Source organism: Parasteatoda tepidariorum, chromosome 6 (assembly GCF_982258835.1).
Source record: "Parasteatoda tepidariorum strain Cologne lab strain chromosome 6, Ptep-v5.0, whole genome shotgun sequence".
Classification (NCBI taxonomy): Eukaryota; Metazoa; Arthropoda; class Arachnida; order Araneae; family Theridiidae; genus Parasteatoda; species Parasteatoda tepidariorum.
The window spans coordinates 68,191,216-68,196,499 of record NC_141760.1 but is presented as its reverse complement, the minus strand read 5'-3'; positions in this window follow the sequence as shown (position 1 = coordinate 68,196,499).

Below are 5,284 nucleotides of genomic sequence, written 5' to 3'. Positions count from 1 at the left end.
AAAGTTAAAACTTTGAATTTAAATGAAACCAGCCTTAAAATTTTATTTACTAATCATATAATATATTTATTTAGTGCACTGTGTAAGTTGAAATATCCTTACCTACTTTATAGCTTTAATATTAGATCCGTATCATAAAGCGATGGAAAAAAGAACAAAACTTATCAACCAAAACATGAAAAAACATGACAAAAACACGAAAAACACCCTTCCATCACCTCTGTAACTTCTATTTACAGTTGTACGAATAATCATTATCTTTTACATCTTATGCTAAAATTTCTTTTATTTCAAATTTGAGCACAAAATTGCTTTAATATTATCATTCTATTGAACTTACAAAACCCTGTGCAAATGTAAGTTTTGTTCTTTTTTTTTGTGAAAGATCTATGCAAACAGTTTTGTATACACAGCTTCAGGAGGGTAAAAAAGTTCTTTAAAAAATATTATTCTTCATTAAGAAAGATTTTTCTATCAGGCATATAAGTTTCCTAATTTTAAAAAAATATTCGTAATCTTAGAAGTACCAGCGAGATTACGCATTTTGACGTCAATTTTAATTTTTTTTATATTAGGTTTTTTGAGCGTTATTAAGTTTATTGCACATCCAATGATTAATATTTAATAATCTGTAAGCAAATTCAATTTTTTAATATACTTAATAAAAATACAAATATAAAATATAATATATTGATATCTTTTTATCACTGTAAATATCTCCAGAGAAAATATAATTTACTAAGACTAAGTAAATATTTTATATCTTTTAAAGGAAATGAATCGTAGTTAGTAAACTTATAAATTACTAAATGCACAATTTTATACTTTTATATTCAATATTTATACTTTTATTTGTCTGTGGTATATAGAAATTAACTAAAACATTTATTAATTTAAGCTTTTGTCAGTGACCAAATCAAATTAGTTTCAACAATAACTATGTTTAATTCAGCAAAGGGAGGTACTTAAGAGTATGCGAACAAACACTTAAGGCTTAACGTAGATATTAGTCGAACAGAAAAAGTAACTAATTTCTTTTCTGTGAAGTCAACAAACGTGACTTTTCTTTAATTTAATATTCATTATCGTTAATTTAATGGGAAAAAAACACATCTGGAGTAAAGGAGGATCTTATAAAGGAATTAATACTTAAGCTTGCTTTCTTTTTCTTGTGAAGAAATATTTTGTTACTTAAACTATATTTACAAACAAATTAGTTCAAAAATTCGCGTCAAATGAAAAATACTTGAAATATTTTCTTTTTATAAGAGAAATGATATGAAATATATATTTTCATGAAAAATAGTTCAATTTTAATACGGTTATTACTTCAAATCCGTTTTTTTTTCTCGAAAAGTGAAAATTTCTACTGGAGGTAACAAATTTTGAAAAAGGGTAAATGAAAACTAAATAACTCATATTCATTACTTTTATGCATTGTATTAGATAATTATGTAAGATATTTCAGAAAAATAATTACGACTATCTGATTCCGCTGAAAGTCTATGGTTTTAATTTTAAAAAAAAATATCTAATTCATAAATCACGTAATTCAAGGTTTATTAATTTAAGTGAAAATCTTAAAAAATAGCTGAAGTATAAAATATATTAAATTTCTTGAAATTGCTCAAATTTCAATTACTTCAGTTGATTAGAGTTGAGAAAATATGTTAATATTTTAAGTGTTTGGAAAATACTGGGAAGAAAACGTAAATATATTGAATAAATGTCTTTCTTGTGAAATTGCATTACTGTATTGTAAAGACATTTCTGGTAAAAAAACAACATAATTTTGTTAACATAAATTAAAATATACGGTATTTAAACCATTCTTTAGATTAGTTTTCTGTTCATATTGTAACGGTTTACCGGAAATTCCGGTTTTCAAAATTACAGTTCTTATCAACCCATATTTGCATACAAATAAAAATCAGAAAAGCAAATTTTAAAGAATAAATGGTTTTTATGCCATGTGCCAAGAAATTGTAATAAAAATTACTAAATTTTACCGCATATTATATAAAACCATATTTAAATACAGTGCTTTATGTTTTTCCCATAGAGCCGGAAATGCCAAATTTAGTCATAGTCTTGCAATTTTAACCATACTTTTTTATAATGTAGTTTTGACTAAATTGCGGTGAACGTCTAGAAATTTTTCCATAAAAAAAACTTTGGACAGCGTAAGATGAATAGTTGAAGGATTATGGCAAAATTTAAAAATTAACTTAGTAGAAAACACAATTTAAAAAGATGTTTGTTTATATCTTCTCAGATAAAAACTAATTATTTACAAGAATAAATTACTGGAGTATTAAAACCATTATTTTTTACATGTTCATTGTTTTATACCTAATTTTAAATGCTTTTTATTACTTTAAATTTTTCTTACTTCTGAATTGATACTTTTACGATACGATATAAAGCAAGAGTAAAAACTTTAAGATGCAATTAAAGAATATTGTTTTGAAAAAAAATTTGTTTGTTTACCAAACATGTACACATCACACACAAAATATAAATACGAATTCGAACAAAATCGAAGCGAATAAAAGTTGCGTATTGAATTATTTCGAGCAATTCACAGATAATATATATATATATATATATATATATATATATATATATATATATATATATATATATATATATATATATATATATATATATATATATATATATATATATATATATATATATATATATATATATATATATATATATATATACGAGCTGCATGAGGGCATAAATACCTTAATTATACAATCAGAAACAAATATCCATTTTATAAATTTTTTTATGAGCAGTTTGTCAGATCAATTGAGAAAGAGGATTGAATTTGCTCATCAACTAATCTACCACAATCAATATTCGTGATCAATTACTTAAGAGAATTGAAACTTACTTGCTTTTAAATAGGTTACGGCCAGAATTTCAATTCCATCAGACGAGAATAACTCACATTTCACCATACATATCATATAAGCAAACTGCCATGTCCCCTGTCTTGAAATTACACTAATAATCACATTTAATATCATACTACTGTTCCAGAAGTATTTGTTATACGTCAATAACATGTCGTACCATCATTTTAAACACGAATTTAGTTAATTATTTTAAATTGGCAAGAATTATTTGACAAATATACAGAACTCCGAAATACACGCCCGTTCCATACAATCATCAGATAGGCTTAATCTCTTTAATTACATCCTTATGTCTGTAAGAATGTTCAATTCAGTATCAACTTAAAGTAGAGCAATTATTCACATAATTGTTATAGTTTTTCAACATATAATTCGGATAGATATTAAACCACAGTTTTTTTTATTACTTTTTGCATGCAAACAGTACAAAAGTTACTTGAACTAAAAATTATATTGAATTGATTTCCCTGCATCGTCTCACATTTAACACTTGAGATTAATTAATATATTTTTCAGGACGAAATCTGCATATGGAAGGAAAAATTTCTTAACTTATTTTAGTAAAACAATTTGAGCATAAATAAAATTCCTAATATTACCCTCGCTAGGAAATTGGAAATTGATTGCTTCACACCTTTCAAAAATCATAACATCATTAAATATTCATTAAAAACAATGTAATAAATGTAATATAATATTATTTTAAGATGCACAAATCCACTACATTGTAAAAAAATCTGTATATCTTAACACTAAAAATAGTGGCAACTAGTTTGCACCAAAAGTGCTGCTCTAAGACACCAGTAATGTTCTTTCAGAAATCTTGGTGTAAAGTTGCTGCCACCAATTTCTTATTTTTGTATGTATATATAATTACTGTAAGATATGATAAACATGAAGTTCAGTGAAGTTAATTTTACGATACGATATACAGCAAGAATTAAAAATTTAGGATGCTGATATAAATACTTCCTAAAATAAAGTTATTGTGCTAATCAAACATACACACAGCCCAGACGAAATTTCAATATGAACTCGTATGAAACCATAACTAAGAATCTTTAATCTAGGATGCATATATATATTAATTCTTGAAAAAAAATTGTTTAGAAATCAAACATGCACGTATCAGAGAGAATTCGAAAGCGAATTCTAATTTGGCTTCACAGAGCAGAAATTATACATTAAGATTTTTTACTCCAGTTTCAAGAGAATTAACATAAAAATGCTTATTACACAAACAAGAACATTCATGCATTTTGTAAGGGCGAACTTTTGTTCCGGTACAAGTTTAGCAGCCTGAAAAGCATCGTCTATTTCATGCCAACTCGTGATGTCAGTAAACAGTATATAGACGATATAAAAAGTGCTCCAACATTAGTGTTTTCGGAAGTAAAGTCTTTACATATGGAGTAAAAGTTTCTACTTGGTGCAAATAATTTCTATTGCTAGTGTTTTGATTCACCTATATCCTTCAAATTGTATATGATAGCTCGATTTGGTCTTAACTTGAAACAACTTGTCTGTTCCTTCACACATTTGTTTTTTTTAGTGCATCAACGTAGAGTTTACGAATTAGTACACAGGATTTTTTACAGTACATATTTAAAAAAATATTCATAATTTTACTCTTTGCTTGTTGAAAATTTTAAGTAGATCAACTGACAAAAAAGTAATAAGATTTGTAAACAAATAAGAAAATTATTATCAAACTAAAAAAACTGCTCAAATTTTCAAGCTGCAGTCTAAATTAATAATTTCTAACCAGTCACACATTAATAACTTAAAGTTAATGAATCGATGTCGTTCTGTTAATCATATAAACAGGAATATTAAATTTAAACAAATGTACATTAAACAGGAAACAAACGCCGCATCCATATTTTGGCTGAACACTTTTTGAAAGTAGCTATGTTACTTTTCAATGTATAGCTGTAGAATGTTTTTACCTGGCTCTCATCTCAGTTTGTGTTCAAATAGGCACATCATTTCTCTTTCTGTACTTACGATTTGAAATTTAAAATTATGAAATTGTCCTTAAACCAAGATGTTTATGAAACTATTGAGTCATTTTTTTCAGATTTTAAAGCATTATTCGTAAAATTAAGCAGAAATAAATTTCCGTTTTTGTTTAAAAAAATATGCAGTATTTGCTCTAAAGAGTAGAATGATTATTCTCAAAGTATCCATTGTAGGAAATATGCTTCTGAACAGTAACGTTAACAGAAAACAATTTTAATCTTTTCCATATAACTTTTATTTCATATAGAATGTAAGCTGATACATAGGAAAATACTTTTTTTTTTCTCTTTATTCCAAAGTTTCGCCGAAAGCTTCGGGACATAGCTTATCTA